This window comes from Pygoscelis adeliae, unplaced genomic scaffold (assembly GCF_000699105.1).
Source record: "Pygoscelis adeliae isolate BGI_AS28 unplaced genomic scaffold, ASM69910v1 Scaffold157, whole genome shotgun sequence".
Taxonomy (NCBI): Eukaryota; Metazoa; Chordata; class Aves; order Sphenisciformes; family Spheniscidae; genus Pygoscelis; species Pygoscelis adeliae.
In genome coordinates this window covers 1,113,756-1,126,118 of record NW_008825107.1, presented here as the reverse complement: position 1 = coordinate 1,126,118, position 12,363 = coordinate 1,113,756, and the positions used below count along the sequence as shown (strand labels likewise).

The window sequence follows — 12,363 nt, the reverse complement described above, 5'->3', positions numbered from 1 at the left end:
CTGCCTTGCTGTGCTGGACCCAAAGGATTCTGTGAGCTTTTGGAAGCAGCTGCTCCTGGCCCTGCAGCAGCTGTACCCACCCACCTCATTACACCCAGCTCGCACTGCAGTAATTTCTCATGTACCGTTCAAGCTCTCCAGCCAAACCTAGTTTTGCTATTTAGAGGGCAAGAATTGAACGTAAAGAGTTCAAAAGAAGCAAAAGATCTAGAAATAGCTCCATATTAGAGTTTTGAGAGGGATTATGAGAGGTTTCCTGTGTAAAACTCTAGTAAGATCTCAGAGGATGTTTTGAAATTCCCAACAAATCGTTTCTCACAGAGGCTGGATTAAGATCTGTGGAGTAAATGCAGTTATGGGCCTGTGCTACATCACAGAAAGGAATGAGTAATAAGAACTTGAAATATTATTATTATTATTATCATCATCATCATCATCATTATGGAAAGAGCTCACTGTTGGTACATATTGTGATGCTTCAGTCTTTCAGCTCTATTGTATAGTTGCAACTACAAAGATTAGACATGCTCCTGTAACAAACACATAAGCTGTATAATCTCCCTCTGGTTTTTAGTACTTCTCTGGATCACAATACTGAAATAAAAACAGTTAGAAGAGAACAGACAAGCCTGCGGATTTTGGCTAGGTCATTGTTTCCCAGAGCCTGTGTAGCAACTGGTGGCTACACAAAAAGAAAAGAAAAAAAAAGGCAGGGCAGGGGTGCGTCTCTGAGAACTTATGCTGTATTTGTTTTTCTTCTTTTTAAATAGCTTTTATACATCTTGGATGCTATATTAATTTTGGCTCACCTGAAACTTTTATATTATAACTACTAACTAGTTAACTTTCATTTTAATCTGTCACACTTTTTTTTTTTACTATGTATCTCATTTTCTTTTCAATATAGCTCCCCCTGAAGAGATACTTGTATAGGATTCAGAAGGAGGAGGCTCTGTTGGAGGGAGAAAATTTCATAGGGCTGTGTGTAGGAGGATGAGCAGGACAAGGAAGAGGAGGTGATTTTCATGTTTTGGAAGGAAGGATGAGGGGCTGTATCAAAATAGTGAGGTGAATTAAACAGAGAACGGAACAGCAGAAAATTAAAGCAATGGGGACTGAGAGACTGTTTTAATAGAAACGGGGATCAGTGGCAAGGAGGTGTACAGGGAGACAGTCCATACTGAGCAGTAAAGAATCAAGGGGATCAGTGTTTTAGGAACAGAATGAAAACAGAAGGAAAAGATTTAGAAGATCGCAGCATTTACGAGGCTTTTCTGAACTGCAGTGTCTTTCATTAGAATATTATAATAGCTTTGTACCAAGGAACATTCTTTTATGTATTTACTTACTTTAAGAAATCACAATAAACTAAAGTGATCAAGGACTGTCTGAATATATTAGCTGTGGTATTTTGCATATGAAGGCACTCAAACTGACTACTTTGCAAGGCAGCCAGGTGCTGGAAGACAGTAGCTTACTGTTAAGCAGGCACTGTGGAAGTTAGTATTTTGGGAGGATACAAATCTTTTGCATAATCCTTTCTATATTATCCTACATCCTATCCCCACTACATTTATGAAACCACAGATCTACCGCTGATCCGATTACTCCAGTTAGCACCAACTGAAATAAAAAAAATCATACCTCCACCTCAAAATGCTGTGAGCACCTAGCTAACTCTGGGGAAAATAGGAGCTCCGGAGAAAACCTGGAATCTGGCAGCAGGGGTTGGCTGTGGTATTAGTACACAGTAAAATTTTGACTGAACTTAAGAAATTAATTGGGCAAAGGTAGATCTAAACAATTTCCATGGCATTATGTCCATCTTGGTTTGGTAAAACTTGACCAGATGGTAATACATTGATAAGTGGTGCTACTGACGTTACAGCAATTAATCTGCTGGAAATGCCAATACGGAACACAAAGCCAGTCACGGCTATTACCTAGATGAATACTCTGTGTGAAATTTATTTTCTTTATGTTAATAAGAGGTGAATTGTGGGACAAGTCAAATGAGTTGTGTAGTGACTTAAATATGATGTCATATTATCACCTAAAACTGTTGATTATAATGTTACTAGTAAAAGCTAGACCACTATATCTCTGCAGCTGCCAGCCACCTACTCACCTACCTAAGAGATAAGCTGATCTGTTTCTGTTAATGAGGATTAGCCACCATCATGGAAACTATTGATTTGCATATGTGCAGATAAATGAAATTAAACTTGTATTATGCTATTGTACTTTATTAAAAAAATCAGCGGTACGCTAGCACTTGGAAAACTTGCAAAAATTCTGAGCCAGACTCTGACACACTTCAGCCACATTGTCCTGATTGAGTATCTAGAATTATCTTTCATTACTGCTATCTGCTGCAGAGTTTCACATACGTACTTAAGGATGTTTCACTGCACTGGTACTACAATCCTGATAAATGCAAAAAGGTCCCAAAGATCTAGAGTTTTTTCAAAACTTAGCCTAGTGCTTCTCATAAATCCTAAATTCACACAGCGATTTTCAAGAGAAAACGTTCCTGGGAGACTTTGGTTTTCAAATTCATGTCTGGAAGTCTAGAGAGATGTTCAATAGGATCTGCATCAGATGAAGAAGCTGTACACTTCACATCAGTGAAAAATGCCAGAGGAGGAGGAAAAAAGAATAGAAGGTTAGCAATGCACATCATCTTTTCTTTATTTCTGGTCCATTTAGGAATGGTCTTTTTTCATATGGGAGAAGAAGAGAGATGGGAGAATGTTGCAGAAATAATCGCACAGTTGTGATTATCTAACAGCCGAGTAGGCACTGGAAATCTTTAGATAGAGCTTCACAAATAGTGGCACACAGACCATTGCCGAGCAGCATGCCATCCAGGAAAGAGCCAAGAGCTGCTGCTGCTGCGACGGTGGCTTTCAACAGCAACTTCAGCTATTGCACTTCCTCCTCTTCAGGCCCGGCCAGGGTCCCCAGAGCATACTACCAGAGGTCTTTGTACAGGTCCTTAGTGAACCCTCCTTCGGTTAACGCTGTATGTGTGATCCACTTCCAGATACCTCATACATCTGAGGGAAGATGAACAATCTAGGCTATTCCACATGCTACACTTCGATAATTCTGAGGTAAACTCATTACGCCCAAGGTGGATTTTTTTTTTCAAGTATAGCTAACGTTGCATTATAATAATATTTTTATTATTCTTAATTAAGACTCTTGCCTTTTTTGAATTCTAATTTTTTAATTACTCTGTCAAATTCACCACTAATGGGTTCCCTTTATCATAACAAAGCTAGCTTTCTTCTTCATGTTCCATTCCTTTGTTATGTTGTTATGAGCTTGCAAATCTGTAAGCACTTTTCTCCATTTGCAGGCCAATGCAGGGAGGTCAGGATGTTTATAAGGACCTGGAATTCCAAAAAATTCATTTTGTATTTTAGTTTTGATTATTGCCACTTAAGCATTATGACAACATCCATCCAGTTAAAAGTTCAGTTCCATTGGAAATTGCTTTTTTTTTTCCAGTGAACCACTGCTAATCAAAAATGTATGAGCAATGCTTTCATAAGTAAAAAAGTCTCATAAGTAAAATAAAATAAAAAATGGAGAGTGAACAACTTTCTGTTCTAACATGGCCATCTGTCATTTATAAAGACATCACCCCATTAACCTGTCTAATCAACTCCATTCTTTTTTCAAAGTTGGTTAAGTAAGTTTATGAGGAGACGTAGATGTTCTCTTGATTAAATCTGTTGTAAAACGGCCTCTCTGGTGTTCTGCTTTTTGTGCATTTACACATATAAAGGTAATTACAAGTACATATCACTACTGTAAATTCCATGCTTGTCATATTACAGTGCATGACATTTTCATTTCCTCCTGGTGAAAATGAAATCTGATATTTTCTGTTCAAGCAATAATGACCAATTAGAATTTGTTATTATTAATGTTTGTCCTAAAGTGCTCCAAGTCATGAGGTGGTTTCCTCCCAGGCAGTTGAATTTATAATGTGGACAAAAGGGGTTTGACATGTTGCTATACCACCTTCAACCATTGCCTCTCAAGCCTGGTTATTCCTTCAACAAACTGGGAGATCCCCATGGAAAACCCACAATTCAGGGAAGAATATTACTGAATTGAGGTTTAAAGTGGAGAGTTGAAATAACTGATTCTCTTCAGGAGAAATTTCTGAAGTCTGTCTCTGACCCTTCCTCCCCGACATTTTGCTTTTATAACAGGGACCAGAGCTTAGTTCTCTTGCAAGTGAACGTAGCTCTGCAGAAGTCAGTCAGCTAACTTGCATCAGTTCCAATGCAATGTGGTCAGCTATCTTCATCGGGATTTCTTCAGTGCCTTCAGATTCTACCAGTAATGGGGAAACTACTGGAAACTGACCCTTTGAAGAACTGCCCAAGGAATGAATTCAAATAACTGTGTTATACCTGGGAACCACAATAGGATGGCTTCTATAATATGCAGTCAAAGTTTATGTAAGTAGCTGAAATACTGAATATGTTTTAAATGCTTTACTAGTCACTTAGATAAGTTTGGTTATATTTGATAAAATGCCAGTTTTATTACTGCCAATTTCAGCATTTGGATAATTTTTTTATTGCCTGATTCTTCTTTTATTTAAAATAAAATACATGTCAAATCCTGAGATGAGTAGATGTCCTGGTTTCGGCAGGGATAGAGTTAATTTCCTTCCTAGTAGCTGGTACAGTGCTGTGTTTAGGGTTTAGGGTGAGAACAATGTTGATAACACACCGATGTTTTAGTTGTTGCTAAGTAGTGCTTACATTAGTCAAGGACTTTTCAGCTTCCCATGCTCTACCGACTGAGAAGGCTGGATGTGCACAAGAAGCTGGGAGGGGGCACAGCCAGGACAGCTGACCCAAACTGGCCAAAGGGACATTCCATACCGTGTGACGTCATGCTCAGTACATAAACTGGGGAAAGCTGGCCGGGGGGCTGCTGCTCGGGGACTGGCTGGGCATCGGTCAGCAGGTCGTGAGCAATTGCATTGTGCATCACTTCCTTTGTATATTATCATTATTACATTATTGTTGTTGTTGTTGTTGTTGTTGTCGTCATTATTTTATTTCAATTATTAAACTGTTTTTATCTCAACCCACCAGTTTTTCTCACTTCCACTCTTCCAATTCTCTCCCCCATCCCACCAGGGGGAGGGGGAGTGAGCGAGGGGCTGTGTGGTGCTCAGTTGCCGACTGAGGTTAAACCACGACAGTAGATTTATGCATATGGAGAATTTTTTGTAAAGACCCTTCAATGGTGATGGAAAGCACCTTTATTTTTAGAGGAGTACTGACGACTTGGTTTGAGAACCAAATCTCTTTACATTATACGTGAAATCTTCCCTCTAGAAACTTCCCTCTCTAGAGGTAACCGGAAAGACAGGCAACACGCAAACCCACAGTGAAAAGAGGAGGAAAGACAATTCTATATCATATGTGGAGGGAGAGAGGGTTAAAAAAGAGCAAGCAGTTGGAATTATGTCGTAACACCTCATATGATAGAAAGCGGACGACAACTTTTGGAAGATGGAAATGGATCTGCTCTACTCTCACTGAAATCCCGTGGAGGAGGCTGGTAATGAATCTGCTGGGGAGTATTACAACTCAGGGAGCGGCCAGCACATCTCTTGGCAGATCTCAGGGTATTAGAAATTGAAAGGCAGCCTAAAAATATTCAGACAAAAACCAAATACCCATAACCTTGTCTCAAGCACAGAGACAGACGAATGGAGAATTTCTTTCTGAACCTGGCTGGCCACTTTTTCCACTTTCCCAGTTCATAAGCACATGTAGCATAGTCACAGACATAAAGTGGCAACTGTTTCATCACCTTTTTCTCTTCTTGAAGAAAACTGACACTGAAAAACAAGGAGTAAGCTTATGCCACCTTTACAGTCTGAAGGCAACTGGACGTAATACCATGCGGCAGCTAAAATTCTAATCCAATGTCAGTAATTTTAAAAATTGAGTGGCTTTGCACAGTTTGAGATCTACTTTACTGGCGCTTGCCTTACAAATTTTTTTTTTCTCAAAAGCAAAGGGAGCTAGTAGCAGCAGTAGCAGAGAGTAGAAGCAGCAGTGGCAGACTAAAAACTCCAAACTTCAGCTTGTTCGGGCAGCTAGCAGACAGGATCTCATGGGAGGGTGCTCTGAAGGGCAAAGGGCCACAGAGAGCTGGTCAGTCTTCAAGGCCAGCCTCCTGAAAGCACAAGGACAGTCCATCCTGAACTGCAGGAAAATGGATGTACATAGCAGGCAGCCAGACTGGCTGAACAGGAAACTCCTAACTGAGTTCAAATGCGAAAAGGAAGTGTACGGGGCTCCAAGTGGGGACGGGCTGCGCAGCAGAAATAGAAGTATTGTGGCTATGCAGGAATGGAGTTGTGTGTTACATGCTGCGCAGAGAGGCTATGGAGTCCCCAACCTTGAAAATTTTAAAAAACTTGAATGCATAAGACCCTAAGCAACTTGATTGAACTTTGAAACTAGATGTGCTTTGAGCAGGAAGCTGAAGCAGATGACCTCACAAGGTCCTTTCCAACCTAAATTACTCAATGACTCTATATTCTTCATAGAATCAAGAGTTGTACAAGCCAACCTAGGCCAGTTTGCTCAGGGCACTGTCCATCTGAGCTTCTACTATCTACAGAAACACTACTCGCAATTTTAACTTTGACATATGAATTGAACCTAATTCAAACTTAATCCTTGCTGTTTCAGTTCTGGCAGTCTTTCTTTTCAAATTGTGTGAAATTTATGTACCACTATGTGGGTTTCTTTCTTGGAGGGGATGTCAGTTTTCAAAGCAGAATCTGCATTGTCATGAGGATTTTAAAGATGAATTCAATTAACAGACTGATTTAATGTAGGCTAAAATTGTTTTTCAAAAGAAATACAGACCAAGGGCTACCTTTTAATTGTTTCTTTTTTATGTATATAAGCAGTTTATAAAACTATAATGTGATTTTTTGAAATGAGAGGTACTTCAGGGTATTGTTAAAAATTGTCTTATTTTGAACACTGGTAGTTATAAAAAAAGAGATTTACAAATATTTTCTGATACCCAGTCACATCAGGGGAAAAAAAAAAACAACCTGTGTGTTAGCATAATGGAAAATACATGATGTGAGAGTAGCAGGGATTTTCTACAACATTCACTGCACTCTTTATTCAGCAACTTCTATAAATGGGTCTAAAAATATTTATAGTAAGGGAAGTGGACAAGATGACTTCTTAATGGCACTTTCTGTAAAATATTTCTGTAATTTCTTTGTCAGGATATCACATTATTACAGACCTGAGCCCAGGGTTGAGAAGTCTTTCCACATAAGTCCATGCCTATTGAAATGCACTGAGGTATCCTTAAAACATCATATATATCTGAAAGAGATCCAAAAAAGAAGGGCTAGGTGCAGAAATAAAGGTTTACATGTTCTGGCAGTGCAGCTGGACTGGTTTTGGTGACAATGCCATGGGTGGGGTTTTTTTCCCCCCTTTTCGAGTACACTTCCAGTAGAATGGCAAGGATATATCTCTCCATTTGAGGAGTCTCTCTTTTTCAACTTAAGTTTGTACCTTAAAAGGATACAAAATTAAAATAGGTGTTATGATTTAGTTGCATATAACCTCACTGTTTGAGTTTATAAATATTGCAAATTGGAATCTTGCTTAAAGAAAGGAGCAAAAATTGAATAAAGGGTTTGGAATTCAGCTGTAGAAAATAACCATAAGTAACCACATGTTTTAAGTGGCTTGAATCCCAGTATTACAAGTGTGACTCTTGTTGGGGACTAGATATAGTATTATTCTAGTGATAAGTCTATTTTCTGCTTTTTGAAAAAAGAGTTTTCCACTAAGATTATGACTGCCAGATTTCCTACACCAGTTGGTACCCTCAAATATTTTGGAGGCTCCCATCACCTTAATACAAGTTGTGAAAGGGATGATTTGGCCCTGGGACTACATATGCGCCAGTTACTATGACACTTCAGACAGCTGGTAGTCTGAAGATCACAATTTGGAAACCCTTATGTGAGCAAATAACCATGTTCTCCACTTACTAAATTCATTTAACTAGCCACATTGTAAAATTATACTGTAAGCTATTCATGATCCTTGAGATGAAACATGTTACTCTTCAAATAATGCTTTACACTGAAATATTTATTCCTTGAGGGGGAAAAAAAAATCACAGAGATATCTTTATTTAACTGTGGTATCTGATCTTTCATATTTTTAACATATCCGCCTAGTACAACTGATGATTGGATAGAGACATTCGGCCATAGGCATTTTAGAGAAAAACTTTTAAAGTCACATTTTCTTAATTTGAAATGGGTGATGGATAAAATGCATGAGAAAAGTCAGATTTTTCTGCCAAATACAGCATAATGGAAATCTTCTTGCATAATGAAGTGTTAACTAAGTCATGCTTCTGCGGAATGATTTAAAGTGTGATTCCACCACCAAGAGATTGTAAAAAAAGCAGGGCTCCATGGTGTCTCGGTAATTTCAGCATAAGATATGCTGAGTTTGCAAAGAAAAAAGGTGGGAATGTTTGGTTTGGGAATTTTTCCCCTCCTAATTTCCAGTCCCCCAAACTCCTCCTTTGGGCTTTTTTACATCTCATGCATCATTAGCTGGAATAAATTATCATCAGACTAAATTGCATGATTAACTATTTTTGAATTGGCAGTAGAGGGAGAGAGACTTTAACCTGCACAATGGGCAAATTTGGTAGGAAACAACTGATAAAATACTCAGTCACCTCACTAGGGCACTTTTACAAAAGAATCTGTTATAGAAGAACCAGAACTTTAAGAAAAGCATAATAATGAGATAAAACGAGTTTATATAAAGAGATGCATGATATCCCCGTTTCAGGAAAACTCACTACAATCAGAAAATTACCAGTTTTATGGATAAATTTCAGACTGCTCTATAAAACACCAGAAAAAAAAATAATCAGAGAATTGAGAAACACACAGCCAAATAAAATCTTGATAATCAATTATTTGCTTAGCAAACAAAAAAGGCAAACAAAAAAAAAAAAAAAAAAAAGGCCAACACATTTTTTTGCAATGCAAATACTTTACACAGAAATGTCCTAAAAGAGGTAAATTTGAATAATCCACTGAAGTGTAATCTAAAAGGGCAGAAGATTATAGAGCGCAGGCACTATCTGTGCCCCCACCCTGTTTAATTTGCGGAAGTAAAATATTAAGAGGCAGCACGTAAAATCTGGTCTCTGTTCCCTACAGAGACCAGATTTAATTGTACTTATAGAGAGAGACCATGATTTTTTTAAACAGCTTTCTGCTCTTGAAAAACCTCCAACCATAGTACTGGGTATCTTGGCTCTGCCTGTGCAGAATCTCTCCAATCCACCCCCCCAAAGCAGCAGCAGCAGAAGGAAACGAATGGTGATTTTCTGGGGGGAGGGCAGATACGGCCCACCGGCACCTCCCTCCCCGGCCCATTCCCCGCTGCCGGGGCAGGCGGGGAGGCGCCGCGAAGGGCTGTGGCTGCGGCAAGCAAGGCGGGAGGGGAGAGGGGCTGGAAATGCAGTGTGCTACCCTGTTATTATGAGTGCTGGGAAGCGATCCATGCTAGCAGCAGTTTTTTCTTCGTAATTTATGTGTTCTGCCATAATGTTTTGCTACAGTGGGATTCAAACTATTCAAAGTATTTTTAATTAAGGAGGACCCGCAAAGGAAGAAAGCTGTATTCGTACAAGGAAATAGGACAACACGGAGGTTCTCATGTGAGCCAGGGTTCTACGGAAACTATTGTCAATGAGGCATGAGGCTGCCTGCAGCTAGACTTACTTACGCTGCGGTGTAAATACTTAGAGCTAGCTAAATGATGTAAATTTGAAGCAAAGTCAAAAGCAGGACATTAAACGGGCTATAGCAGTGCTATGAAAAAGCGTACACTTGCCAAGAATGAACACTGCCTGGCAAAGCACTCAGACCCTGATTTTTTCTGCCTAAATTACACCTGAACTGTTCACTAATGTTATGCCAAATGAAATTTAGGTTTGATTAATCTATTCCTTCATACCTGCTTATCGTAGACAAAAGTAAGGAGTTATACAGAATAAACCTAAATATTTTTCCTAAATTAGAGGCTTTTATGTATAAAGTTAACTTCAGTGAATTTGCCATGGAAGCAGACCGTCAGGCTCTAGTGTGCTGTGCAGAGAGAGAGCTGGTTTCGCTTTTTTGCTATGCAAATTATTTCTGTAGATTTACCTTGTCTATAATATTTGCTAAACTGAAAGTGCAAAAACAGTTGTAGGAGTTACTGAGAAGGGGAGAGGGGAATTTAAAATGAAAAGCTTGTGTTTTACTTTGCTTGTAAAGTAGAAGCAAAGGGAAATTTGGGGATAGTGTCTATTATGTATGCCTTATGACACCCGAAATAAAAGGGAAAATTGCTTTTTTATGTCTAGAAAGAATAATTTTCCTGATTTAGATACTAAGTAAAATGCTGATAATTCCTTCCTCAAACATGAGTACATAAATAAGTTATACAAGAATACTTATTTTGTTGTGCAGTATACTCATAAATATTAGATAGAAAAAAAAATCTCAGTTACAGAAAGCAACAAAAGCTAGCAAGGTCTCTTGAGTTTTCCTTTTATTAAAATAAATCAGTAGTCTTGCTTGGATTCTTAAAAATAATTATGTCCAGAAGTTAAACATGTTTAAGTAAGTTGACTGCATAGATCTTCCAAAGAAAGGAAGGCCCAACACTACAAGTCAGGTTTTTGGAGAAAGTTTATTGGTTTTATTCTGGTGGGTTAAAAAGTGTATGTTAAATAAAGCATGGTTTCTGTTGATTACTTGATAATAGTTTGTATGGTCTGTGTATAAAAAAATTGCAGATTTCTATAAGAGTCTGTTTTGGTAGGAACTGCTAGTTTTCACTGGTGGTTTAAAAAAAAAAAAGGTACCGCAAGGTTAAATTTCTTAGCAACACTTTAAAAAAAATCTTTGACATATGTAGCAAGAAGAAAGTGTTATTAAAAAGAGGATCATTTAAATAGAATTAATAGAAATCCATTTTGTTTAGACTGGAAACCTGAAAGGACAAGCCCGAACAAGACTCTCATGCCCCTTTTTTTTAAAAAACCAAACAGTCATACCCTGAAGTGTTGACTGAGCTGTAGCTGTTAGCTCTCCTTGACTTTAAAGGTACCCTTCACTTTGTCTGCGCTGTGCGATAAGGATAGTGACTTCTCCTTGGGACCGATTCAATTTAGGGAAGCTGAGAACAGGCAAGTTTCTGATACTTACCTTGTCCTTATGTAACAATTAGTAGAAAAGGGTACTACTGCCCCTTCATGTTGAGGAAGTGGATTGCAAAGGCCAGTAGTGGTGGGTGGTAGAGACAAAAATCTCAAAATGGTTAAGCAGTTTCATGGGAAATGGAGAAAGCTAGTAGAAGACCAGAGATGTTGCTTTCTGTACGTTTCCAAAGATTTACAGGGAGCTACATAAAACGTCCTGGCTTCTGAATTATGAAAACACATTTATTCCTAGCTGGGGGTTGCAACTCCTTATAAAGAGGCAAATACGCCCTTTTCCCACAAAGCCTTCCCGCTACAAACAGAGATGCTAGACCTTCATAATTAAAGTGAGAACTTCTTTCCACATATCTTTCAAACCCAGTTCTAGTACAGATGGACATGTTTTTCGTAACCAGTTCTGGCCGTAGGAAATTATTTTGTTTTACAAGGTGGATATAAGAACCATGCTGCACAGCTCACCTCCTCTTCTGCTGTTTCCTGCCAGTTGCCTGGCATCTCCCTCACGGGCCAGTCTGATGGGCCAGTGGACTGGAATACCTCTGCTTCTTACAGTCTCTGGTGAAGCCACCTTGCTTGGGGTGGTAGCAAAGTCTAATGATCCTTCCCCTCCCCTCAGCACTGGTGTGGCCACACCTGGAGAACTGTGGCTCAGCTTTGGCCAATGGCAGGTCCCTCTTGCAGCCGCCTGGAACTGTAAAAACCCCCCCCTGCAGCCCCGCCACTACCAAAACCTAGACACATAAACCCAATACAGAAACACAGAAAGAGAATTTAAAAAGCGAGAGGGTACAAGAAACATAGGCAAGAATTAAAAAATAGGGACATTGAACCACACAGAGTGAGACGTTGAAAGAAAATTTTAAAAGCGACATGCAACAAGACATTGCAGGAGGAATTCATCAATGATCTGGATGAGGGGATCGAGTGCTCCCTCAGTGAGTTTGCAGACGACACCAAGTTGGGCGGCAGTGTTGATCTGCTCGAGGGTAGGAAGGCTCTGCAGAGGGACCTGGACAGGCTGGA

General features: G+C 39.2%; 1 long non-coding RNA gene across 1 annotated transcript; it reads right to left on the bottom strand.

Moving 5' to 3' along the window:
- Positions 1–2,669: 2,669 nt before the first annotated feature.
- On the bottom strand, positions 2,670–12,012 carry LOC103919902. Its single transcript, XR_663763.1, has 2 exons — positions 11,800–12,012; positions 2,670–3,398 (listed from the first exon to the last, which is right to left on the bottom strand). It is a non-coding gene; the product is annotated as an uncharacterized LOC103919902 (long non-coding RNA).
- Between the last annotated feature and the right edge of the window lie 351 nt (positions 12,013–12,363).